Raw genomic sequence first — 27,343 nt, 5'->3', positions numbered from 1 at the left:
AATACATTTCATTTTTTAGAACGTCCGTGTAGTATTTACGGCATACCAGCACCCAATTCTTGTCTGATTAATCGGCGGGTAAAAACATAAACCGGTTTGAAAGTTCTTGAATTTAAGTATTTATAAATAAATTTATGCTTTATTATCATATTTTTTTACTTTTATCTTAAAATGTTTTGATAAATAAGTGTATATTCTTTTATATTTGACATATTTTTGCATCCCCGTACATATGTTCATTGAAAACATGATGTTATTTATTGTAGTTTGAGGTTTCTAATCAATCTGTGTTATTGAAAAAAATCATAAAGATATAAAACAGACCTTTTAGTTTTGGTAGTTTTCTTATCTCTAGCTTACTGAATTAGACCGTTTAATTTGTTTGATATTTGTCATCATTATCCATAAAATTAGATTATTAACTGATGTTGCATGTGTCTCCTCGATAACATCTTAACTATCTTATACATGTTATACCAGATCTTTCACGATCTAATCGCAATACTAGATCACCATAACTTATTTTTTCAGGATTACATTTCTCGATATACAGAATGACAGCTGTGTCAACATGTTCTTCAAATCCCACATCAAATTAAGCGGAATTATTACATCTTAACCTGTTACCCTGATTTATTTTTGTAATTATCTGTAATATGAATCGAATATTGTCCACAGAACGTTCGGGAAATAACAGTCATCGTAAAATGATGCACAAAAATAGACAAGATCGTTTGGCTAACTACTTGAAATAAATAGTATTGAGAACAAAACTCCTAATAAAAGAAGACAAAATCGACAATTCATTTATATTATATTGTTCAGAGATTAGAGCTAGTATTTATAGATCCACCGTATTTGTAAGTCAATCCTGTTCAGCAAAATATCGATACCGATAAAGTTTTTAAAGTCTAAAATAAAATCTACTACGTCATCGTCAAATAAATCTGTAATTTCAAGCTCATAATTGCGTATTGATATTGAGACCAACTTTTACCGTTCCTAATTCCAGTACGTTATATGTTTTTTCTTGATCAATATATTTTTGTATATTATATATCATAGAAAACTTGAATTATATTTGCACAACACCTACACGATTATTCCTGTAATATTATATGTGTGTGCGAGAGTTTGTGTATTTATACATGTTATACATCCCGTCATTGTATAATTGTATTATTGTGCAATGGTGATTTTTTTGTATTCTTTCATTTTGTTAATGTGCTTTGTCTATATATAGATACAAGAAGATATAAGAAGATTATATATGAGTGCCAATTAGACAACACTCCATCCAAGTCACTATTTGTAAAAGTAAGCCTTTTATGTTTCTTTCTTACATATTTGCTTGTTTTTATAGCGGTTAAGATTAAAACACAATGTTGGCTGCTGGACCTTTATTTTGGACATTTTCACCTATTATGTCTGTTTTATTCACACGTCGTTGTAAATATATACTAGTGAGGTGTTCAACTAGCTATCAAAGTAGGTATAATCCACCATTTTCTACATTAGAAAATGCTTGTACCGAGTTAGGAAAATGAAATCTGTTATCCATTCGATGGATGTATTTGAGCTTTTGAATTAGCCCTTTGAATACAGACTTTCCGTGTTGGATTTTCCTCGGAGTTCGGAATTTTGGTTATTCTATTTGTTTGTTATTGATTTGTAATGCTTTGTGAACACTTTTCAGATAGACATATAAGGAAATGTTCAAAACTTCGGTATTTCAACGACCCTTGCTTTTTGTTTATACTATACAAAACGTTTGAGTGATTTATTTGTCTTTCTGTAGCTAGCCTTGTCTAACATTTATAAACAAAACATGGTAAATGCATGTTACATGTTACATTTCTGGTAATGTTGGTTATCATTCAAGACTCAACGTTCAACTGTGAGATATATATGAGTAATGACTGAAATAATAGAAAATATAAATCTTTGGATGGTCTACCATCAGAGAACAAATATGTAACCCTACACCAGTTTTTACTGCATAGACGTATGTGCATATCATACGAGAATCGTGTAAATATTCATTTTTTTATTCTTTGGGTCAATACGGACGTTAAGGGAAACGACATATACCAACTTTCAATTGTCAAACATGTTGCCACAAAAGCTATTATTACGTATTCGAATGTTATTCCTATTATGAACCCTGATAACCGACATAAATTGCATTTTTATTATACTATATAAATTCAAGACGTTTTGATTAAAGTAGAAAACGGGAAATTATTTCATAAGATGCTGTGCACCAATAATCTGATAAATCATCGCTTTATTGTTTTACACTTCGTAACACTGGCTTTATGGTCTTACTCCACAATTTCAGTTCAATGTCTCATAAATTAATGGCATGTGCAGTCAAATCCTTGCTTTTACAAACATGTATATTGATTCATCTACTAATGCAATAAACTTTATCACTACGTACATTTACTCGTTTTTTAAAAAGAGTTTTTACTAGCATTATTTTTCATGATTTTCTCGACATTTGTAACTGATAGATAAAGCTGTCATGAGTAATTTAAGAAATGCATGCAATTTAAAAAAATAATATCTATTTAGAATAGCCATTACTTATCAATTGAAAGCGGTTAACAAAATGGCAAGACGAGAACTTGTGATAATTTACTGTAGTGGACTCCGTACATGTATACGAGTGAATTTTTGACCGGTTTTATTTTAAACTTTCAATTAAGTCGTATACCGTGTACATTTTCACTTAAATTTTATATGCATATATTCATTGATTCTAGATCAAAATCCGTTTTATTCTATGAAGAGTTTAATGATTGTCAAGCTATCTAAGATGCAAGTCATGTAATACACCTTTTATTTTAATGATTATCAAGTGTATGATCATGGGTTCATTAATCTAACAACAAAGTATTTGAATAAGTATGCAAAATCTTGGATTAAGAACTAACGGAATATCAAATTGCATTTACGACAATAAGATTACACATTTATGTCTTTCAACTCATTTTACTCTGCATTTAGACCATAGTGCAGACTTGTATGATGTAACAAGGAGAATGAATAATGTATAAAAATAACTAGTTTTAAACTATTTGTACTCTTTTAGATTAAGCTGTATGTCATTAAGAATTATAATTATTTTCCTTTATGTACGTCTGTCTGATCGCAACAGGGATGGGCAAAACTTCCTAGGGAACATTCATGTCATGTTTGGTTTCATTCTATTCAGTGGTTCTTTAATTTCATAGTAAATAACCTAATTGAGAGAAAAAACATTTGTTGGCTAACACAGATTCATATTTTAAACAACTTAAATTATCCTTCGGGGCTCCAATAAGTTGAAAATATGATGATTTATTATCATTCCTTAAAAGAAAACTTGAAAATCGTATTTAATTCCGTAGAAACTTTTCAAGTTTATTCGCGATAAATATTTCCAAATTTGAGAAATTAGTTCATTTGAGAAAAATATTTCATTTTTTATTTAAGAAAAAAACTTAAAGTTCGTCCTTGTCCGTGTTTTCAGTGTCTTTAGTTTTGTTCTCATCAAGAGATGCATTACCCACTGTTTTATAACTTATAACTTTGTGCATTTGAAATGAGTGGTAAATATATGATCTCGAAACATGAAAGTTCTATTACGTCATAACACTTCCGGTATTAGATGAGATAGTACTGCACAACTGCAACCTCAATGTGTTGCTAACTTTGCTGTCGAGCGGACGTGGTTTGTCTCGATGCGCAACCTCTAACTAAAGATTTCCTTAAAGATATATTAAGTCAATGTGATTGACTTGTACATATATTTTATTTATATTAAATAAAAGTATATGTCTAAAGAGATTTTTAACGCAAGTAAAAATGTTATAAATATTTTACTATTTATATATTACTAGTTATATTGAAACTTGTTACGAGGAAAACAGTGAAAATTTTTTTTTTTTAATATTTATTAAGTTATGTTGGCTGACAGACCCTGTTATAATATCCACCATTTAGCATTATAACTGTTATTATTGAAATGAAATAATTGAGATTGGATTTTTTCACTATGTACAATGTACATGTAACTAGTTAAAAGTGTATGCTAATTCGGTTTACAAAACTTGACCTTGAAAGAATTTTGCTATCAATTTTGGTTTTGATGTACCTACATACATTTTTTTTTATTTGTTTTTGGCTTCGTAATCGTCTGTGGCGAACATATCCGGTGAAGGTTGATCTCTTTATTACAATTACGTTCCGTTGTATCAACTTCTATGGCCTGCAGATGATGCTGAATGTAAAATTGGGTGTAAATTAGATATTAGATAGGAAAAAAGACCACCGCATAGGTTTATTTATAAAAGTATCCTAGTTGTAACCGTGAATCTCAATCATTGGATTAACTATAACATTGTATCAGTGTGTTATTCCTTTGACATTTTATAAAAAAATTAAAACATTATGAATGCATAGTATATACATACAAGATATACGTGTGTCATGAAAGTAGCTTAGACATCTATTATATCCTTGTCAGCCGTTGTTTTATTTTCAAATTGTCTTTAAGAAATCATGCTAGGATACTAACTTTTTTCTTTCACATGAGGCGGACCTAATGAAAAAGCTCAAAGTCATCCCTTCAAAAAATGTATGACCAACACCACGAGTAGGGTTATAGTTATGAAATATCTGTTTCACAGTGGACGACAAAGATGATCCAATTATCGTTTTCCTTTATTCGAATGTGGCATCACATAATAATACTTATTACCGAGTGTGTTTTCTATAAACAACACGACATATAGATCAGAATATGGTTACATTTCCGGACTTGGATTTTTTTCTCGGATTCGTGCTGCTCTTTCATAAGATTTCTTTTTCATGTAATTGTTTTTTTTTTAATTCTGTTGTTTGACTATTGGTCGTTAGTTGACATGGTGTCGTCAGTTTATCATCAATTAGTTTGAATATTTCTTTGGTACCTTCCGCCTTTCTTTTTGAAAAAAAAATACTGCGTTTTATTGATAATTCATCATTAGCAGTGTGGATTCACATGCTGGTTAATACTTGCACAACAGGAAACGCTACCATTATCAACACATCATGCCTCGCTCTTATTATTTGTTTACATTGATATGTCTTTTCTCATATGATTTACCTGACTGAACAATGCTGAACACCAGCAAACTACTTTCGACATACAATATTACTATAAAAAAATAATGAAAGTATCAAAAGTCACGACCAAACGGCCGAAAATGATAAATATTGTAAAAGTTGAAATGAGAAACAAAACTTGATTTATAGTTGTAGACATTTATTTTAATGAAACAGTAACAAACACAGAGGTTATCCTGCTTAAGTAGTGGCACTTGCTACATTGTAAATGTAAAATGAAAATCTGCTGATAAGACAAAGAAGATCATAACCTAACTATTTTCTTTAAGTAAATACATCAAGTTTTCAATAGAAAGCTGTAACAAACCTAATTTAAGCACATACAGTTATATTTAAGTCAAAGGATTTGAAATAAAAAAAAATAATAAATGCAAACAAAAAGTAATTCATACTTAAACAATTTACAGAGTAAATGTTCACCAAAATAAATGTGCGCTTTTATGCTGTTATTATTCACTGTAGGGTCCATTGTAATTAACTTCCTCGTAATGAAAAGAAGATCCCAATACCAACAACTATGATCATCAAATTGGTAAAACACATGGATCCATCTCCCTTAACGCCTGAAAATAAAAGTTTAAACTACGGATAATTATAGTATGTTCTATGTCACTGGTACTTTTTTTTTACCAAAGTTTAAATTTCATAAATATATATCAAGTAGTTATAAATTCAGGTAAAACATATGAACTCTGAAGGGAGACTTTTTACGTCTACGGAAAAGGCTTCTGATGCTGTTTATGCATATCCTTCATGCGAATCAATACTTCTTCAAATGTTTAATCAGAAAAAGAAGCCCATCGGAAAATTTATAGGTTAGTCTGGTATCTTATGCCAATATTGTGGTGGTAAATTAACACAAATACACTTGGAATTGTGTACTCCGTGCTCTTAAACTTTGTTTTTTGTTGCCTTGTTTTCATTTTTGATCCAAGAGTCAGTAATTGATCTGTTGTGGACGAAACGCGTATCTGGCATACACAGTCTTGATTCTAGTATCCTTGCTGATTTTATAAGATACATCGTGTGTGTCAACTAATTCGTGTTGGTGACCATGACCCTAAGAAAACATCAACTTCAGTCGTTCTTTTTCATTGGTCTTTGGGGACAGTTTTTATGTACGCTCCATATTCCTAATAATGAAGCCTGTATCCTATAAATATACACGTGCGTTCTTATAACTTTAAATATATAAATGCTATACTAGTGAATAATACTCTACATGTACATGTATATCAGTACAAAATTATTCAGTCGGACACTGCGCGCCATACTTTATTAATATCTATAACAAAGAAGATGTGGTATGCTATAACTCTCCACAAGAGTCCAAATGACACAGAAATTAATAACTACATATCAGCGTACAGCCTTCAACAATGAGCAAACAACATGCCGCATAGTCAGCCATAAAAGGCCCTATAATGACAAATGTAAAATAATTCAAACCAGATACTTACGGCCTAATTTATGTACAAAGTTGTCAAAGGTACCAGGATTATAATTTAGTACGCCAGACGCGCGTTTCGTCTACACAAGACTCATCAGTGACGCTCATATCAAAATATTAAATAAGCCAAACAAGTACAAAATTGAAGAGCATTGAGGATCCAAAATTCCAAAACATAAATGAAAAACAAATATAACATATTCAATCAAACCAACGAAAAACAGAACCAATGAACTGCTATGAAAACAGACACCAACGTACATAGAAACTATTTGATAACTGATTTTTTTTATAACAACTGTGAATAAAAATTTACAATCGGGAATGTTGGAAGTTTTATTCCCTATTTGATTCAGCGTGGCTTCCCTAAAGGAAGATCTTTAATGACCTGAAACATTTGTATCTTCTTTATAATTGTTATAGAAGTTAATTGTACTTAACAATCCAAAGTGGTCAACGGAGACCTTGTGACAACACAACTACAAGTATTGTACATAATTATTACATTTCGTTGCGATGACATATGCAAATTTACTTCTAATGATTAAGTATTTTCTCCATGGAAAACACGTTTGCTTTGTAAAAACAGAAAACAAAATTATTGGCAATAATATGTATCAGTCACCAGTGATTATATCGATATGAATCACGGTTGCAAAGTTTTTATTGCCTATGTATATACATGATATACACGTGCGTTCAAAATAACCTTAAATATATAAACGCTATAAAAGTGAATGCTACTTTATATAGATATAAAGGATGTGGTATGAGTGCCAATGAGACAATTCTCCATCAATATAAAACTAATTCAATCAGAAGCAGCGCACAAATGCACAATACGTTCGCATTGTTGTACTTTGTAAACGTTTAATCAGTGATCAATAAGACCGGTACTGTGGTCATTTTTATAAATTTCCTGTTTACAAAACCTTGAATTTTACGAAAAACTAAGGATTTTCTTATCCCACGCATAGATTACCTTAGTCGTATTTGGCACCACTTTTTGGAATTTTGGATCCTCAATGCTCTTCAACTTTGTACTTGTTTGGCTTTATAACTATTTTGATATGAGCGTCGCTGATGAGTCTGATGTAGACGAAACGCGCGTCTGGCGTACTAAATTATAATCCTGGTACCTTTGATAACTATTGTACATGACGTTGACATTTTGTTGCAGTGACATATTCAAATTTACCTCTACACTGTTCTACTTATCAGGTATTTTCTTGTTAGAAAACACCTTTGCTCTGTAATAAACCTAATGATAAGATTCAATTGTCAATATAAATGTGGTGCATGCTTTTTCTAACATATTTAGTGCAACTAGATGTCGTTTATTAAGAAGTGATGAGAATAAAATAACGTCTTTTAGAAAGAGTTTTAATAGATAACTTAGTTTGGTCATGTCATAAACAACAATTCTTCACAGGATGCAGATGCAGACAAGACGTACCAATGGACCGTAGGACGGTTGGACGTTTGAAAGGGTGCCCACCCCGCTTTATATTGAACGCGATATACAAGTATATTCTGTTTCGGACCTAACTAGCTTACTATTTTTTTGTGAAAGGTTGTACGGTTACAACGAACCTATATGCGTTATTTCATTTTTTCATTGAGTTAAGCCTTTCAATTGATATTTATAATATGTCTTTCTATGTTGTAATGTTATGACTATTATTTCAGAAAAGGGAGAACGTTTGGAATCATTAAAACGTTTAATCCCGCTGCAATTGTTTGCACCTATCCGAAGTCAAGATTCTGATTTTCAGTGGTTTTCGTCTGTTTGTGTGGTTCATAAGTTTTTCTTATTTTTCGTTTTTATATAGATTAGATCGTTGGTTTTCCTGTTTGAATAGTTTTACACTAGTATATGTTGTTGTACGATGTGAGACAAGGCTTCGTGATGAAGGTCGTACCTTGGCCTACTATGGTTTACTTTTTAAGTTCTTACTTGGTTGGAGTGTTGTCTAATTGGAACTCATACCACATCTTCCTTTATCTACCTTTAGTAATTTACACATATGTCTATAGACTTTGGTAGATAGATGTCCTATTAGCAATCCCTCAAGTAATTCTCATTTTTTAAGGTTAAAAAGAAAAATCATATATTACTCAACACTTACTAGATGTCAAGATGAAACGATTTTCGACCGTGTTAATTTGGTGTATATTAAAGGTAAAAAATAAATATCGGGGAATGTCGATTGATCACATGAGGCTTTAAGCTGATATGTAGTAAGTATATGATCATGATGACTGTCTACTGTTTGAAAACATCGAATGTATAAATTATCCTTGAATATAGAAAAAACAATAATTTTATTCGTTTGTAATTTTGTTTAGAGTCTTATTCATACTAATACAACAGCGCTGGATGTATTGAAGAATCGATTGAGCCGAAAGTCCGTGGATATGTATTTTTATATATAATATGTGTATGAGAAAACTTTTCAAAATAGTTAATATGACGTGAATTTAAGCAACTATAGATGGTAACCGTTCGAACTTCAACGATGAACGTAATACAAAGTTGATGAGCATTACGCACAAAACTAATCTGACTTTTTTTTTAAAGGGCTACGGCAATCTATTACTGGGGGTGAATAATCGTGTTTCGTAGTTTTATATATTTCAAAATTTGATAAGCACATCTGAAGAATAGGAAAATATCAAGGATAATTCGAGTCAAATTGTAAAAAAAATCAAACACGACTAAAAACCAAACAAAAAACGTATAATAAAGACATACCACCGAATGACAGGCTCTGAATTCTGTTATCAAACGCGAAAATAAATCTAGATTACGTACTATTTTTTTTGTCCCATACCACACACAATGTGAACAATTTAATCGTTCAAACAGAGCTGTTTGAATTATTTTGAAATTTCGGTTTGAGATGAGCTTTATAAAATGCTAACCTTTTTTCGAATATTATCAAAATAAGAATGCTGCGATTTTTTTTTCGGATCTAAAAATGGTATTTGCTGCTAACAATTATATCGAGAGATTGTTGAAAAAATCAGTAAGCATGATTCGAAGTGGCGGGTTTTTCAGTCGTTAGTATTTATAAATCTATGCACACACATTTATTTACTATTTATTCTCGTAAATTCATTCAGTAGTAAAAGAACACACGGATATTTTAAAATCCACGAGTTTAATTTCTCTCTCAGTTTCAAAAAAAATGTGCTAAATTTGATTTTTGTCAATGAATATATGACAAGGTATATAGTTTTGATAAACAAAATATATGAAAAGGGTGGGATACTTGATGTCTCAGCTGCCCACCCCTAGCAAAAAAGTTTGAAGTGCCTCCCCCACCCCCGAGGTTTTGTGTATTGCCCTGACTTTGTTAATTGCCATAACGTAATTATTTATTTCATGCGATCTGTAATACAGCAGTTGTCTTTGGCTGGTGTCTTCTATTATTGTTGTAGTATGAATAAATTGTGTCGTAGGTCTTTTATAGCATAAATACAACATGAGTTTGTTCATTGTTGAAGGCTATGTGATAATCTGTAATTTTTTTTTACCTTTTAGCATTAGGTGTTATTTGTTGTTTTGTCAATCATGCTATATGTGCTTGTAATACTGAATGGGGAATATACTATAACATGATATGTTGCTACAATAACATACCGTTATCATTTACAGTTACATTGAATAACAATGTTTCACAGCTTGCATCTAAGCATCCTTGTGATGATAGAATCTTGAAAGAAAACCCGTCTATGTTGCCATTGAGATCGCCCGTTTGTGTCATTTCCTTTAACTTGTTTACAGTAGTGTTAAGATTGGATGGTACAGTTGTGTTTTTGACGTCTAGATTATAAACATTTCGGTCAGTTAGAAAGATATCGATATATGTTTCGCTTGAAGCAGAAATGTTCGAGTTAATTTCAGGGTCAGAAAACCAAAGAACCTCCTTTTCCTGCCAGTTAAGTGTGTACGCCATGGAATCTACAAAATCATTTAAAATTTTCATTTTATCATCCGAATTTGATCGTCGACGCCTACCAAAAATAAAGAAATATTTCAACTTCAGTTTAACTAAGCGAACGGGTCCATCAAAACTAAAACTAGGAAGGAAAGACACAGTGCATTGTTTTAAAGTTTCGAACATGCTTCTGATTGTACGAAGTGACGAATCGGTCGAGGTTTTTAAGCTGGATTGAATTGTCCAAAATACAGAGAAGTAATCTGATGCATCTAAATTTCAAACGGAAATTGAAGGAGACTCTGGAACTGGTTTCACATAACATGGCGTGTGAGAATCAAACGCTATTCGCTTCACATCCTCACATGTGAAAGGTAAGTAAGGACGGAGAGTTTGCACTAAGGAAACTTGCAGACATTTTCTGACGGCATCTATCCACTGTTGTCCGTCCTGTGAAAAATCTCGATAACTTTGTGAATACAAATTACAAAATTTTGTAGCAAACGCCATTGCATAGTCGTCGTCTGTTCCACTGCATTTAAACTTTCTCTCTAAACAGTCTCGATACCAAGAGCAGTCTGCTCCTGAAGGACTGTAACATCGCGAGGGTAAGGTTAAATTAGACTCTGTATATTCCTGGCCATTTTCACATTTGCAATCATCATATACTGGACCGGACTCCACGTCATGAAGTTCTAACATGCATTGATAATAACAATATGTTCTTGTGCTATCTCTGCAATGATATTTTCCTCCCGACTTTTCTTGCATATATACATTTGTAATACATGTTCCCCACTGATACTCTTTATAATACGAAGAATCTAGAAAACATTCAGTTACTCCACTCGGACCAGTATCGCGATCACAATTCCCGTTTACAACACGTACAAATGACAGGAAAAGTATATAATAGAAATATGCTTGCGTAAACATGTTAAACAAAGTTACTTGATGATCATTGACAGCCGAGCCAGTCTACAAATAACATAAATATTCAGAATTCAAACTTAAATTTATCTTGTTGGAAAATCCGAAAAGATAACCTATGACAAATCAAAAATATGATAACGCTTTATCAAAAGAAAACTAAATTAAACACATAATTGTTTTTGTATTACAAATTTACGCGTCTTACGTTAAAACATACATTCAAAGATGACGTAGCATTGTTATTGCATGTACGATTTTTTTTATATTTCTAGCTAAATGTTTATCACCGAATGCGTTCGATATTGGTTCATTTTAAATATTCCGAAGACAAATTATTTGAATGACTTGTAACGTCCTCGCTTAGTGCGTTTAATCAAGAATGCTATGTTATGGTATTGATTTTAACGAAAGTAATGGTTGGCTTATTATTCTTCATATATGTACCCAACTTCCTATTTTTATAGTATACTATTTTAATTCTGGATGTAACGCGTCTTCTGATTGGCTTACGTTGTTTTGTTGATCATCTTATAGACATAATTTATTCATTGAGTCATCAACGTTTTTTCATGATTTACTTCGGATAAAAATGGAATTAGGAATTAAAGTAATGGTTGGCTTATTAATCTTCATACATGAACTAATTCTTAAAGGTGAATAACACTGTCTTGACAATTTTAGTCATGTTAGAATATTTGAAGATATCAACGTGCCTATTATTTACCTTTTTGAAAATTCTATTTAACTACAACAAAAAATCGACATAACATGAATACAATATTTAAAGAGTAATATTTTGTAATTCCGGCTTTGTTGGCGAGGTCACCGTACACATTTTAGAAATTTTATACCATAATGATGATTGTGGCTAAGTTTGGTTTTATTTGGCTTGTTGTTTCAAAAGTGAACGTGTTTTGTAAAATACTAATCTTAAAAGAGGAAATGGTAAAATTTGTCTTAAAAGGTCAATGACTTCGGATCCAATACGGAGTCGTCTGATGATTTCTGCCATGTGAAATGTGTGTGTATATCTTATCTGTCTGATTATTTGTCCTTATACAGTTTATCATTATGGTTTTTAATATAATAGACAAATATGAAAAAAAGTAATCGATAAAGTCAACATCCGCGGAAAATAAATCTTTCAAGAAGTCATCGGACAGTTTTGACATGAACGGACAGCTGAAATCATCTCTTTTGTCGTAAAGTTTTGTTTTCAATCGACCCTCATTGTCTATTTCTACATGTAAGTCAAGATATGATGCCGACTTAATTGTATCTGTCGTTTCCTTTATCTCTAGTTCAATGGGATAGATGCATAGTCACCAAATTTTGAATTATTTAGTGAGAGAACATCATCTATATAGCGGAAAGAAGAGTTAAAGGATATTGCTAACTTCTTATCTTTCTTTCTAAGAAGTTCCTGTATGTTGTCAGCCTCATAATAATAACGAAACAAGTCGGCAAGAAGAGGGGCACAAGTCGTTTCCATTGGAATGCCGATAGTCTGTTGAAAAACACGTCCTCCGAACGTTACAAATATGGTGTCAATCAAGAAATCAAGCATCTAGATAATGCCAGTTTTTTGTTTGAATCAGAGTGATCCTACAGAAGTGTTTTAGAATACTGATATATATATTAAATGCATGTCAATTTGATAAAATTCATTATTCTACAGTAGTCAATATACGCATGTGCAAACAAATGCTATTAGATGTAGAGCATGGGTTTATTCACAAAGGGAAAGACACACGTCATATAATAGTGGTTGTGGTAAAGCTGTTCAAGTTTGTAGTGGAGTCTATTTTTTTCAAGTGTTAAATTATTTTGTCCAAAGACCAAAAACAAAATAGACGCTAGCTACTTCATTAGAAAATATTAAAATTACGCTTCAAACATTTAAAACGTCCTACGAGATTACCTTCACGAGTAACCCCCCCCCCCCAAAAAAAAAAACCATTAAAAAAAACAAAAATATGTAAGAACAGAAACACGCGACGAGCATTAAGTCATTAGGGAACATATGAATTGTTTGATTGTTTAACAGACAGTTACAAAAGTGTATGTTGTAAAATAAAATCAGTACCGAGATAAAAATTTCTAGGTTGATGAAACCTGCGGGGAATAAAACCACATCCAGTAGAGGAATATATCCGGTGCTATAAAATGATTTCAAATTAACCTCAAGTGTACCAATATAACGGTTCCAAAGTTCGTCTCTAAATTAGAACGGCATACAACTGTGGTAAAGTGTTATTTTAAGATATATGTATTTTATATATAAGTAATACTGTAGTATTATATTATTGCATGGTTAAACTATACGGAGTGTATATTTCAGGTTCGCTCAGGTGTGACTTTTATCAGATGTTTCAATTGTGTTTTATTGGTATTGATTAGTGGTCAATTCTTTGGCGGGAACTTTACATTTCTACATGGTCACTTTGTGTAATGGACATCATTTTCATTGTCTAGTAAATTGTAATATTATATTCTATTTGGAGTTTGGTTTTCCTATTTATAAGGTCAGTTATTCTTCTTATACTAATATATTAATTATCTATCCTTATAATTATATGTATGCATGATTTACGAATGTTATGAATAAATGCATGTTTGAATGATGTGTAGATGTGATATGCAAGTGTAACAATAGAAAACTTAAAAGAACTTTAAATCTCTTTAATAATTGTGCTTTTATGGTTAAAACAGTAAATTATATAAAACAGCTAAATTTCAGTAAATGGATTAAACTATTGAATTTTATGGAATGAATGTTTTATAATAATTTCAGATATTAAATAAAGTCATAAATTGATAAAGATAATAACTATTTTATTTTGATATGCAGATTAGGTTAGTTATGAATTTAATATTTGTACTGCAGGTATATTCCATATTGATGACCCACCATGTCGGCATCAACCTGATGTGATTGTACTTTTATTGTATTCAAGCCTTCACAAATACCTGTGAGGTAGGTTTTGTTATGTTGAATCTATGTGCGTTTTGCTTATTGTATTGTCTGCTTTAGAAAGTGCTTTATGCTTTGTTTGCACGTATGTTCTTGCTTTGCATGTATATGTTATTTTTAAATATGCTTATTTAAATTTGATATTTAACAGTTCATTGCATTACTGTTATAATGTATTACTAATGCATCGACATATGCATTATGATTAGATTTGGTATTTAGATGTATTCATGAGACAATAGAATTGGAGATCACTATTTCCGACTTAATGAAATTATATAGTATTCTTTTATTATTTAAATGCTTGGAAAAGTAAACAGTTTCCTTGTTCATAATTGTTAACATAATGTTTTAAACCTTTTATATAGTTACTTAATTATATTACATCCATTAATATAATGTATTGTTTATACAGGGTATTTATTTTGGATTACAATATATAACGAAATAAAGAATCCATAACTATATATTGTCTTGGTGTATTAATTTGCCACGAAACAAGACTACATGTTTGGCGCCCAACGTAATATTTCGTCACAGATCAAATCAGTTGATGTCACCTGTGTTCTACCTGTGTGCGCGTCATCGATAATTCTACGTCACAGATCTACCTACGTATATTGACTGACCAGTAACATTTATTTAGCGTCCGGTGTCAACATTCAGCACGTTCAGAAATTGGATTCATGTGGATATCAACTTGGATTGTGAATTCATTAATGGGTCAGTACTGTGCATTGTATGTTTATATATGTTGTATTGTTTGTCATATGTATTGTATAAACCGATCATAATTATTTGTTCATTTGGAAATTGCCATTAGAAACTTTAATTGAGTTTGAAAAAAAAACTTTGTCAAAATTTTCATTCATGTTTTAGTTTACATTGAAAAAAAAAAAACACTTGATATTTTATATTGAATAGATAGACAATCGTTATTTGGTATTGAGCATACAGTTTACATGTAAATTAAGTGTGATATAGACATTATTCATACATAGTTTTGTAATTAGACTTCAACATTTTGTGTTTGTTGAGACCCCATACACTTGTATCCCTACCCCCGGGAAAGGTCATAGAGGTCAACCGGAAGTACTAGATATTGACATTTTTGTTTACATTAGCAACTACATATCAGTAGTTAGCAGTTAGATACACTGATTTAAAATTTACTTTTGATTTTTGTGCATACACACATACACTTAGTTGTACATTGAAAATATTTTACAAATTTATTTGTCTTATTTGGACTTAGTAAAATTACCAGTGAGATATCAACATACACTGATTGATTGATAGTTACACATAAACACACATAGTCCATTTCACCTTGACTTAGCATTTCACATTGTACTTTACATTGTTTATATTTGTACATTGTCATGTTTATTGTTTATGTGTATTGCATTTGACATTGTTCATTGTTGTTTACATTGTCATATATGTATGTGTATTGTGTACATGTGTATTGTGAAATTGATTTGTTTGTGTACAATTGTCATTGATATTTGTTACATTTAACATTTGATGAAATAGTTAAACTTTTCTAGAAACTAAATTTTAAATTAAAAGTTAAAACTTTAAAAGTTTAATTGAGATCAGTGAGCTTGTGTAGTACAATTAACACTTGATTATTTAACCTTCATACTTACCATCCTTACTTATCCACCATATTACACCATACCTAGGAAAGGCACTTATACTATATTTAACTTTCTATTACTATTTCTTGGACTTAGTCTTTAGTGGAGAGAGTTATTTAGGTTGGTTTAGGTTAGCTTGGTATAGTTTGTTGTTAGTTTAGTTGTACTTTGACTTGAGTAGATTGGAACAGTGATACAGTTAGTTATCTTGTGATTATATTGTCCTAGTTGTACCATATATATAGTTGTCTGTATATTCATTTGTATATATTTAACTTGCATATTTATTTACAAATTTTTTTTTTCTTTGATTTGATATCATACTTGTTTGACATGGGTTTGTAGACGTACAAGCTTTACAACTCATATACAAGTTCAGGTTTTGCATATAGTTGGTAAGTCATTGTGGTTATATATATATTTCTTATATTGATTTGTGTTATTCTCTTTAGTATTGTTTATATATAGTGATTATCTTGAATTGCTTTTCATTTATTAATACATTGATTTTCTTTGTAGTTATTAATATCTTTATTTTCTTTTTGATTTTCAGATATACTATTTTGGTTTAGAGCCTATACTGTGTGATTTTGATTGACTTATACTTTATTTAGTTTCAGACATATATATATTTACTTGTATTTTCATTTGTATTTATTGTCTATTGGTATTTACATTTGACTTTGGATTAATTTATACATTTTCTTTTCAGATAATTTGAATTTGATTTTTTACATTCTTTACTTAAGCACTTATTAGTGTATTTACTTAAGCACTTATCAGTGAAACTTATTTAGTCACTTCTTAGTGAAACTTATTTAGTCACTTCTTAGTGAAACTTATTTAGTCACTTCTTAGTGAAAATTATTTTAGTTTATTTTTCATTATTTACATTTTGGTTATTGTTCACTTTACTTATCATTTCTTTTTCAGAATATTTAGTTTATTATTATCAACTTGAGTGAAAACTTTATTTCATTTTTTTCTCATTATTCATATTGAGTTGAATTTTGTTTTCTTTATTCACTTTTTAGTGAATCTTTATTTACAAATCACTTATAAGTGAAACAAATATATATCAACATGGCGAATCCAGAAGAAATTGCACCTGAAGATATCGCTCTGTTGAAATTATTGAAGAAAGAGGTGGGAGAACACCCAGTAGATATTGCAGAATTCATGAAGAAATGTTTGGCTTATAAAGGAGAGGAGTCTAAACCGAAAGTGAAAGATGAACCATCCAAACATACCAAGTACAGAGATCCACCCAGGATATCAAACTTTTCTGGAAACAACACCAAAGGGGAATCCAGCTACGAACTTTGGAGGTATGAAGTAACTGGATTGATGGCTGATAAATTGTACGACCAAGAGAACATCAATTATGCTGTTAGACGATCACTGAAAGGAGATGCAGGAATGGTTGCCATGCACCTTGGAGCAAAAGCCAGTATACCAGATATCTTGCACAAGCTTGACAGTATATATGGAGCTGTGGAGAAAAAGGAGGATTTACTTGCTCAGTTCTACCGAGCCAGACAAGATGATACTGAGACAGTTACTAAATGGAGTTGTAGATTGGAAAACATCATAGGTCGAGCAGTAGATAGAGGATTAGTACAACAAAAAGAAAGAAATGGCATGCTACATTCTATGCTATGAACTGGTTTGAAGACAGAATTAAAGGATATATCAGGCCATAAGTTTGACACCATAAAGGATTTTGATGAGCTCAGAGTTGTACTTAGACAGATAGAAACAGATCATGAGGAGAGGAAGTTATCATCTCATAAGCCACAACCAGCCAAAGCAACTGCAATTTCTGATACTTCAATACAGGAATCACAGATGAATAAATTTGAAGGATTGATTAATCAACTTACTACCAGGATGGATAGATGGGAAACAGATTTTAGAGGAAGAGGATCAATTAGAGGTCGAGGTTATAGGAACAATAGAGGATATTTCAACAGAAATCAAGGACAGTACAACAGAGGAGGAGGACATGGACAACAGCAAGGATATCATGAGTCATCTACACCACAAGCTACTTTAACTTCAAATTACCAACACCAGGAAGAACAGAAATGCTTTCGCTGTGGATTACCAGGACACTATAAGATTGGTTGTACAGCAATACTAGATGGGAAGAAGAATTTAAACTACAAGAAGTCTATGGGTCAGGACCACCCTTAGGCTTATGCGAGTCAACTACGACAGGTCCTTCTACACAGATACCACCAGGATTATTTGGAAGCCCAACAGAAACTGAGGTTATACTACATGGTAGAACAGTTAAGAGTCTTCTTGACACTGGATCAACAGTTTCAACAGTCAGCCACACATATTACAACAACAACTTAATTGATTTGCCGCTTCAACAACTTAACACCTTATTAGATATAGAGTGTGCAGATGGACAGCAACTGCCATATGAAGGATACATAGAAACAGAACTTCAGATACCACTTCAGACTGAAAGATACCCATGCATTATATTGGTGATTCCAGACAGTACATACAACACCCAAGTACCACTACTCATTGGAACCAATATCCTACAACACATCATGAAGTTATTGCAACTACAACATGGCAACAAGTATTTACAAACATCAAAACTTAGCACTTCATGGTACCTTACCTTTAGAACTATCACACTCAGAGAAAAGGAACTTCAACGTCACAATAACACATTGGCTGTTATCAAGAATGCTATTGGCAAACCAATTACCATCAAGCCAAATTCAACGGTTCAGATACCAGGTTTTATCGACAAAGAACTACCATATAGTACAACACCAGCTATGCTTCTTCCATCAACTTTACAACCCAACTGCAATGATCTTGAAGTAGAACCATCACTTATAGAATTCAAGTACAGAAGTAACGGAAAGATAGACGTACAACTTGCCAATGTAACATCACGCACCATTACCATTCAACCAAGAGCAGTATTATGCGAAATACAACCAGTCTGTATTGAACATCAAACAGAAGATACTGAAGCAAAGATACCAATTATTGATCAAGTGGAAATCAACACCATTGACTTAACAGAAGAGCAGTTGAAGATAGGGAAAGATTTTATTAAGTCATACGAAGACATCTTTGCTAAGAATGATCAAGATATTGGCAACACTACAGTGAAACATCGAATAGATTTGTTAGAGGAACATCCGTTTAAACAACGATACAGGCGTATACCACCAGCCATGTATGATGAAGTGAAGGCACATCTCAAACAGTTGTTAGGAAATGGAACTATTAGATCATCACATAGTCCTTATGCTTCAAACGTAGTTCTGGTAAGAAAGAAGAATGGAAAGCTACGCCTATGTACGGATTATCGTCAGCTGAACAGAATTACGAAAAAAGACAGTTATGCGTTGCCTAGGATTGAAGACCTTTTTGATGCTCTTGCAGGCAGCTCATACTTCACATGTGTTGATATGAAGAGCGGGTATCACCAAGTGGAGATTCTAGAACAGCATAAGGAAAGAACCGCCTTCACAGTGGGTCCACTCGGGTTCTACGAATACAACAGAATGCCGTTTGGTTTGACTAATTCACCAGCAACCTACCAAAGAATGATGGAGGAATGTTTGTCAGATTTACACCTCAAGATTTGTTGCATTTTCATAGACGACGTGATTATCTTTGGCAGAACCTATGAAGAGCATCTGGACAATCTCCGCCTTGTATTTGACAGGATCCGGAAACACAACATGAAGCTTGCACCAGACAAGTGCTCATTTTTCAAGACCAAGGTGAAGTACGTCGGCCATGTTATTTCAGCGGAAGGTGTGGAGGTTGACCCAGCCAAAACAGACAAAGTAGTGAATTGGCCAAAGCCCACCAGTCCTGAAGATGTTAGACGATTTCTCGGATTCGTCGGATATTATCGTCGCTTCATTCGACATTTCAGCAACATCAGTAAACCACTCACAGAATTGATGCCGAATCCGATGAAAAAGAAAGTAAAGAAACATGAGCAGAAACCATGGCACTGGGGTCCCGAACAAGACAAAGCGTTTGAAACACTAAAGGAACGACTTGTGTCAGCACCTATACTTGGATATGCCATTAGCAATCTTCCATACGAACTACATACAGATGCATCAGGATTTGCACTTGGAGCTGTATTGTACCAGAAGCAGGGAGAACATTTGAGGGTTGTCAGCTATGCCAGCAGAAGTTTATCAAAGTCAGAGAAGAGATATCCACCACACAAGTTGGAATTCCTCGCTTTGAAGTGGGCTGTTTGTGAGAAGTTCAGGGATTACCTCTTAGGCAGCAACTTTACAGTCATGACAGACAACAACCCCATGACATATGTGTTGACCACGGCTAAACTCGATGCAACCGGTCACAGATGGTTGAGCAGCCTTGCAGACTTCAACTTCAACATCTTGTATCGACCTGGAAAGAAAAATGGAGACGCAGATGGACTCAGCCGAATTCCAGATGCACAAAGTATAGATAGTGGAGAAGTCATATCGATAGAATCCGTACAGGCTATCTGTAATTCACAGCTTCCGAACACATTCATCGAGAGTTTAGCTGTTAACCCAGATGTAGTGCAATCTGATGATGATGAAGATGAATACAAAGATGAAGATATCATCAATTGGAAACAAGCACAGGCCATGGATTCACAAATAGCGCCGTTTGTGAGATATGTTAAAGAAGGAAGGAAACCTACAACAGCAGAGGTTGGATCATCATTACTCTTGCGACAGTTTCAACACCTTATTCTCAAAGATGGCGTATTATACAGAGACGTGATGATTAGTGATGACAGGAAATCACAGCTGGTATTACCATCTGCACATATAAAGATCGTCCTTGAGGCACTGCATGATGATATGGGCCATCCAGGCAAGGATAGAACACTATCACTACTGCGTGACAGATTCTACTGGCCAGGAATGGACAAGGCAGTTGATGATTGGATAGGACAGTGCAGTAGATGTTTGAAAAGGAAAACACCAGCTAACAGTCAAGTTGCACCCTTGGTCAGCATTACCACCAGATTTCCACTAGAGCTAGTTTGCATTGATTTCCTGAAACTTGAGCGTTCTAAAGGAGGATATGAAGATGTATTTATCATCATGGACCACTTTACCAGATACGCTCAGGCTATACCAACACGGAATCAAACAGCTAGAACTACTGCCCAAGCACTCTTTGATAATTACATCGTCCACTACGGAATTCCGCTACGCATACACTCTGACAGAGGAGCGAATTTTGAAAGTAAAGTGATCAAAGAGTTGTGTACTTTGACTGGGATGAAGAAATCCAGAACAACACCATACCATCCCATGGGAAATGGTATGCCAGAGAGGTTTAATCGTACTTTGATGGGGATGCTTGGTACATTAGATCGACAACAGAAGACTAATTGGAAAGCTTACGTTGCACCCATGGTTCACGCCTATAACTGCACTCGACACGAGTCAACAGGAGTTGCACCGTACTTCCTCATGTTTGGACGACAGCCACGTTTGCCGATTGACTTAGCTTTTGGACTTCACAAAGACACCAAGATGCCAGCTACAAAATACATCAAAGGTCTTCGTGATAGACTTTCTTCCGCATATCAACTGGCATCAGAAGCATCAAAGAAAGCTCAAGCAACACAGAAGGAAGCATACGATCTTCGAGTCAGAGGAGCTTCTATACAGAAGGGAGACCGAGTATTAGTAAAGATTGTATACTTCGATGGCAGACACAAGTTGGCTGATAAATGGGAAGATATACCATATGTTGTTTTGGATCAACCAAATCAAGAAATTCCTGTATTTACCGTTATCCGGGAAGATGGAGAAGGGAAAACAAAGAAACTACATAGAAACCTACTTCTTCCAGTCGGCTACATCAGAGACCAGGAACCAGTAGAGTTACAGACTACTAAACAGAGACCAACTCCACGCCCACGTGCTAGTAAGCAACAGAAACTACCAGTGGTTCATGCAACCAAGGAGGATTCAGCTGATGACACAGCATCAACTATTTCAGAGGACTCCGAGGTTGGATTTATGTTAACAGCGGACAGCGAATCATCTCTTGCTGAAGACTCCGATGCTAACGCAGATATTAGTGATGAGGTAACAAGTCTTTCTGGGGACGCTCAGATTGAAGAGACTGAACCTACTGGAAGCGCTTCCGAAGATGCTGAGAGTATTTCATCAGAAGATACTACTATTGATGATGATGATGTACATCAGGATACTGACGAATTACCACCGGTAGAAATCAGACGTTCTGGAAAGGAACGAAGACCACCTGCTTGGTTTCGATCTGGACAGTTCGAGACAAGTATGGCTGTTGCTGGACGAACTAGTATTCCAGAGTGGCGACAGAAAGCTGATTACATCTCGTCTTTGGCCCAGACGCCGTTATTTAAAGCAACTGGATTAGAGAGAGATGCAGCAAGGACCATATTGGACATTGTCAACCACCACTAGTTGGAAATGACGGGACGTCATTTTACAGCTGGGGGGAGTGTGTGGTAAAGTGTTATTTTAAGATATATGTATTTTATATATAAGTAATACTGTAGTATTATATTATTGCATGGTTAAACTATACGGAGTGTATATTTCAGGTTCGCTCAGGTGTGACTTTTATCAGATGTTTCAATTGTGTTTTATTGGTATTGATTAGTGGTCAATTCTTTGGCGGGAACTTTACATTTCTACATGGTCACTTTGTGTAATGGACATCATTTTCATTGTCTAGTAAATTGTAATATTATATTCTATTTGGAGTTTGGTTTTCCTATTTATAAGGTCAGTTATTCTTCTTATACTAATATATTAATTATCTATCCTTATAATTATATGTATGCATGATTTACGAATGTTATGAATAAATGCATGTTTGAATGATGTGTAGATGTGATATGCAAGTGTAACAATAGAAAACTTAAAAGAACTTTAAATCTCTTTAATAATTGTGCTTTTATGGTTAAAACAGTAAATTATATAAAACAGCTAAATTTCAGTAAATGGATTAAACTATTGAATTTTATGGAATGAATGTTTTATAATAATTTCAGATATTAAATAAAGTCATAAATTGATAAAGATAATAACTATTTTATTTTGATATGCAGATTAGGTTAGTTATGAATTTAATATTTGTACTGCAGGTATATTCCATATTGATGACCCACCATGTCGGCATCAACCTGATGTGATTGTACTTTTATTGTATTCAAGCCTTCACAAATACCTGTGAGGTAGGTTTTGTTATGTTGAATCTATGTGCGTTTTGCTTATTGTATTGTCTGCTTTAGAAAGTGCTTTATGCTTTGTTTGCACGTATGTTCTTGCTTTGCATGTATATGTTATTTTTAAATATGCTTATTTAAATTTGATATTTAACAGTTCATTGCATTACTGTTATAATGTATTACTAATGCATCGACATATGCATTATGATTAGATTTGGTATTTAGATGTATTCATGAGACAATAGAATTGGAGATCACTATTTCCGACTTAATGAAATTATATAGTATTCTTTTATTATTTAAATGCTTGGAAAAGTAAACAGTTTCCTTGTTCATAATTGTTAACATAATGTTTTAAACCTTTTATATAGTTACTTAATTATATTACATCCATTAATATAATGTATTGTTATTACAGGGTATTTATTTTGGATTACAATATATAACGAAATAAAGAATCCATAACTATATATTGTCTTGGTGTATTAATTTGCCACGAAACAAGACTACACAACCATGAACAAGAAAACCCAGGATGTATAAGAACAATACAGGCGAAGATAAAAATGGACATAAATATTCAATATTAGCTTTACCTGAAGGAGTTAAGATAAAGTTAAAAGTATCCAAGTGAACAGATGATTCAAGACTTAATGAATTTCGTGAGGTTGGTCAAGGGATATTCACCGATCATCTATGATACCAAATCTTTTATGATTATAACAAATGAACGTTATTATTAACACGACAAGTTGCACTTGTGCATGAACTTATGATATAGTTTGATCATTTGAAGGCTGCAAATCAAAATAAAACGATGGGCTTCGGTTATTTACATGACAAGCATGATATCACTATTGTCGTGTTCAATTTTTTAAATTGAAGCTTGTCCGTTGTGTTTAGGCAGAAGCTGACTATATTCCGTTTTTTTTGTCATGAATGTGTCTTTCAAACTTATATGTGTTATGTATTTCCATTTTGAACCTTTTATTTCAAACAAAATTTATTTGAAAATTATCACAAAAACTATTAGACACAAGATAGTCTTATTTAGGTTGTCTTCATCATCAATATCTTCATAAAAGCTTACAGTGAAGGGTTAGTCATATTTTGAATCTAATGTTTTGAAAGAAAATATGTTACAAGTGTTACTTCATGCTTTACTTGACGGGAAAAAAAGGGGGGGGGGAGAATACACAATAAGTAATTTGCATGATTCAGAGTTATGAATATCTACATTTTATTTTCCAATTGCGAAATTTAAAATTTTAATAAATATTTGTTATCATTGATCCATTTGCATTACACTTACTTCTATTATATCAAACATACTTTGATGATCTCGAAATGATATGTTTTAATTCGATCAGCATAAAGATAATGAGAATAGAATGTCATTTGGAAATACATGAAATACATGAAATTATAAAATTGTTTTGTTCAAATAACTTTAGTAACGGTTCAACTGCATACAATTCTATTTATATCAAAAAGGTTTTATTGAATAATGTAAAATTGAAACATGCTACATAATTAAGCGTTGATAAACAGTGTGTTTTTCATATATTTGTTTATTCATATCTTTCAAATACACTTATTACAAATACAAAATTAGTTAAAAATATATATTTTTCTATAAGATAAAAAGTATCTATATATCTATCTTCTAACATAATTGACAATTGTTTATGTCCCGTGATATAAAACAACTTTCGGTTTCGGTATTAGACGGACAAAATGACGTTATTCATTTTGTAAAATGTATCATATGATATGTTTTTTTTTCATCTATTATCATTTTAAATAAAGACATGACGTAATGACTATAATTCATATATATATATATATATATATATATATATATATATATATATATATATATATATATATATATATATATATATAAACAAAATGGCGAATATATCGAAAGAAAAGTTGGATGAATACTACTTAAAACTACTAAAGAAAACTGAGTACATGACTAAAGAAAATATGCACTACTTTTCGCATTGTACTCATTTATCAACAAAGAGAAAAATCAGTGACAGTGGCAAATTACTTGGAAATAGCACAGTGATGCCACTTAGAGCACCACTTGCAGGCAACAAACGTATAAAAGGAGTATGGTTTGAAATGCAACCAAAACAGTTACCAAAATATTCACCTTATGGAACTAAAAGATTAATCATTCCAGCTGATAAATTTATGTTACATATGTGCACAAAGAATTCAAATGGATGCGTGAAAGATGCACATCAATATTCAGACGACAGCAACGACGAAGATGATGATGATGATATTAATGAATATGATGATGAACCTTTTGAGAAAGATATGAATGATAACAATGACACACTTTTTTATCCGCAGTGAACACCATTTGAATTTAGCACATACTTTGCACGTAAAAGCTAAACAAATGAACGAACTTCAGGGATTACATGAAACATTAGAAAAATAAGCAAGACATATGTATTGCAGAAGAGCTAACAGGTATTATACATGTTATAGGTAAATTGTAATGTAAGATAATAATAATCATTATCAAATTTATCAATATATTAAGAGTTGAATAGTGCATGTCCATTATGCAATAAGGGCAAACTAAAAACATTAAAAAAAGATACAATCAATCTCCATTAGTTCTTAAAATAAATTATCAAAATTGTTACAAAAGATATCGACAACGATTATAAATCCATTCACACGTTTTTATGTATTCAAATTGATTTTACCTTATTACCTTATTTTTAGCTGAAATATGAACCGCTTACCTTTTACGTTAACCATGTATATTGTATATACATTTAAATTTATATTGTAAATGATTCACATTTCATCAATATGAGATTTTATTTTGTTGAACAGATTTTTTAAGTAAATAAATGTGAATTTTGATTACAGACACGTAACATATATTACAGTAAGTTTATAAATTAATTCAATTTGTTAAAAAATAGGTCATTAATTTTCTTAATTGAATTGGTTCATACTTTGCATGTTGAGGTCTGCCATAGCTTACTATACGGTATGGATTTTTCTTATTATTGAAGGCCGATAATATTGTACATTGACTTCTACAACTTCAATAGATAGTTGTCATATTGGCATCACCAGCCCAGTAGCCAGTATTTCGGTACTGGCATGAAAATACGGATTTTTTGTGTTATTTAGATTTGATGTTACAAAATATTAGAAATTATTATAAATTAAGGAATGTATCTCCCTCATGCAAAGCTCTGATTCCTTTCACGAAATTTACTATACTTTTTGGACCTTTTGGATTATAGCTCTTCATCTTTCATATAAGCTTTGATTTTCAAATATTTTAGCCACGAGCATCACTGAAGAGACATATTTTGTCGAAATGCGCATCTGGTGCAACAAAATTGGTACCGTTGATTTTATTGGCAATCACACCAATTATCTTTAACTGTAAAGTATAAGTAAGGTTCGTGTTTATCAATATACAGGTTTATGACTACTCGTTGTTGCATTTTAGATTGTTATGTTTGTTTATTGGGCCCCGTTTTTTATAATTGTGTTATATCTTTGTCATACTTTGACTTATAATTTCGGTTTGTTCTGATGAAATAGGGACATAGAATAACTTTAACTTTAAATAACTAGCTAAATTTATATGACTGAATTGTAAGAAAAATAGTTTAAAAGGTTTATTCTCATTATCAGTTATTTTCCTCAAATTAATGCAGTTGAAACACTGCATGAAATGATGCATTTAATATAAAATTAAATGCATATGTTATGCATATTAAATTTCAAATTACAAAAAATATTATGCATTTACTTTGCTGGAAAATTTCTAATTTAATATAGATTTAAACTAAATTTAATATTGCAAATAAATTCCCAAATTTCAACCTAGTTTAAAGGTATTTTTAAATCTAAATAAATTTCAAATTTAAAGAATTTAAGTATAGACTAAATTTGAATAAATTTCTAATTTAAAGAAATGTTTATGTAAATTAAATTTGAATAAAT

At 32.2% G+C, this 27,343-nt stretch overlaps 2 long non-coding RNA genes across 3 annotated transcripts; one reads left to right on the top strand and one right to left on the bottom strand.

The window, feature by feature from the left end:
- Positions 1–5,276: 5,276 nt before the first annotated feature.
- On the bottom strand, positions 5,277–11,555 carry LOC143047382 (uncharacterized). Its single transcript, XR_012969538.1, has 2 exons — positions 10,251–11,555; positions 5,277–5,717 (listed from the first exon to the last, which is right to left on the bottom strand). It is a non-coding gene; the product is annotated as an uncharacterized LOC143047382 (long non-coding RNA).
- Positions 11,556–13,941: 2,386 nt separating this feature from the next.
- Positions 13,942–23,852, top strand: LOC143047381 (uncharacterized). 2 transcript variants are annotated; one of them, XR_012969537.1, is made up of 4 exons: positions 13,942–14,006; positions 14,369–14,458; positions 14,871–15,178; positions 23,258–23,852. It is a non-coding gene; the product is annotated as an uncharacterized LOC143047381 (long non-coding RNA). The 2 variants fall into 2 exon arrangements; XR_012969536.1 differs by lacking the exon at positions 13,942–14,006 and having other exon boundaries at positions 14,015–14,458.
- The last annotated feature ends 3,491 nt before the right edge of the window (positions 23,853–27,343 follow it).

This window comes from Mytilus galloprovincialis, chromosome 10, assembly GCF_965363235.1.
Source record: "Mytilus galloprovincialis chromosome 10, xbMytGall1.hap1.1, whole genome shotgun sequence".
Taxonomy (NCBI): Eukaryota; Metazoa; Mollusca; class Bivalvia; order Mytilida; family Mytilidae; genus Mytilus; species Mytilus galloprovincialis.
Note: the sequence above shows the minus strand (reverse complement) of the source record. Positions and strands in the feature narration are given on the sequence as shown.